Genomic DNA, 2,078 nt, shown 5'->3' with positions numbered 1-2,078 from the left:
AGTTAAATATCTCATCTTCCATCTCAACCCAAGGGAAGGTATTGAATGGTAGGTCTTACAGGATAAAAAATATTTTAAAAAATGTTTTAAGATTAGTTCAGTGTATTCTATCCAATGGAAAGTAACTGTGTTTTAGAGGTCAACGGGGTGAAATGAACCCATTTCTTCATCCAGCCTTCCCAAGCACAGCACTTCAGTTCTGCTTTTAGCAAGAGCTCTGCAGTACAAGATTAATTAAATGACAGCTCCTAGTTTCACAATAACAAGGTTAGGATCCAGGCCTCAGCGTGATTAGATCTTAAATAATTTAAGTTATATTAATATCCAGCAAAAAAAGTTTTATTGACTATTTCAGAGTTCAGCCCAGCCCCTTTCCCAACAAGCACCGCTCCCTTTCCACGGGATCGATGCTGTGGTCTTCATACCGCATCACAGTGTTGATATGAGTGGTTTTCCCATAGTTTAGGCTGTGAAGGCCAGGTTTGTATCAGTCCTGGGCTGTCCCAGTCCATGTGCTGCCTGATGGGGCCCAACTCTGGGCACTGTTGGAAAACTCTGGCATGATCTCCTCAGAGGGGAAACCAGGCCCCAACTCTCATCAGCCAGCACTTGAATCTGGGTCCTGCAGCACAGGGGTTCAATAGTGCTTCTAAATGCTTTTATCCTATCTAATGCAGCTGTGGATATGGATATTCTCATCATCCACAACCTACCTCCCCCCTTTTTTTCCCTAGATCTTTTGAGGGATTTTTTTTGGTAATTAATACACAGATTATTTCCATGGTATAATGACCTGTAGTTGACTAGGAATCATTTCTGTCTTAAAACAAGGTTCAACAAGTGTTTTCTATTTTCGGAGATCTATAGATAGAAATTGTGGTATTTCTGAAACATTTACTTCCACACTTCCATAATGTGCTCTGGTGTTTCCAGGTGTATGTGATGGATACAGTCCTTGATGGGTTTGCTTGATACACCAAGAGTCTAAGATTGTTTATGTCCAAAAAAGAATATTTAGAAAAATGAGTTGATTTTCTTTTATGTCTCTGTTCTGTCTCTTTTGGTGGACTTTTGTGGAATGGATGGATGATGTGTTTTTTGCTGATGATTCTCTAGAAACATCCATTTATCTTGTACTCTGGCCTCAATCCTACAGATGTACACGTGTATTTAATTTTAAGTTTGAGTAATCTTGGCTGAAAGGTCGAGATATGTATATATCTCCTCAGGATTATGGATTAATAATGCACTTGCTCCAACAGACATCTGGAATCCACACTTCAATATATAGCCTATAAAACACTTCTATAGGATAATAAAGTTCAATCATCTGCAAATAGGGAGATGTTAGAGAAAGATTACATGATTTTTCATGATTCTGCAAACAGTTCTTGGCAGAAGCAGGAGGAGAAGCTCATTCCCTTAAGTCCTGTTAGAACTCTGTCCTCTCCTGCCTTTATCCACATGTCATGGATCATTAAAATAGGGATCTCTGCAGAGGGATGAATGGCAAGGCCTGCAAAGTTGAATTTTAATGAGCTTTACATTTTGCATCCTACTCAATGTATTTCATACAGCACCTAGGACGTTTAACTGATTGCAAAAAGCAAACCAGCGGAGCACTGCCAGAGCCATCAACCCTGGCCCTGGGCTTGGGTAACCTTTGATGTTCCCTTTCTTAGGGGGTGTGGAGGGGAGGTAAAGGATGTCACTTCAGAGAGGAGCCACGCTGTGGAACCTGGAGGCTGTTCAAAACCTGCACTCTGACCCTGCTATTGCTATCAGATGGCTCCAATATTTGCTCAGCATCAATTTGGAGTAGCTGTGAGTGGGTGTTGTAGAAATGAGACCCGCCGATACTTTTAGGAACTGCGGCATCTCCATCCTGCAGACTTTTTCTATCAGCAGCTACTTCATAGCGGTTTTACCTAGTTTTTCAGGGGATTTCTAACTACCTGTTGTACATGCTTATTACAAAGGCAATTTTGCTTTATTTAAGACCTATTTAACACCACCTCTAATCCATTATAGGTTTTATGGCCGGTTCTCAGCAGACACGTGGGTGCAGCGCTGGGAGC

Source organism: Empidonax traillii, unplaced genomic scaffold, assembly GCF_003031625.1.
Source record: "Empidonax traillii isolate 1590-97213 ecotype Southwest subspecies unplaced genomic scaffold, ASM303162v1 scaffold43:size1863611, whole genome shotgun sequence".
Taxonomy (NCBI): Eukaryota; Metazoa; Chordata; class Aves; order Passeriformes; family Tyrannidae; genus Empidonax; species Empidonax traillii.
The sequence above is the reverse complement of the archived record's forward strand: the minus strand, read 5'-3'. Positions refer to the sequence as shown.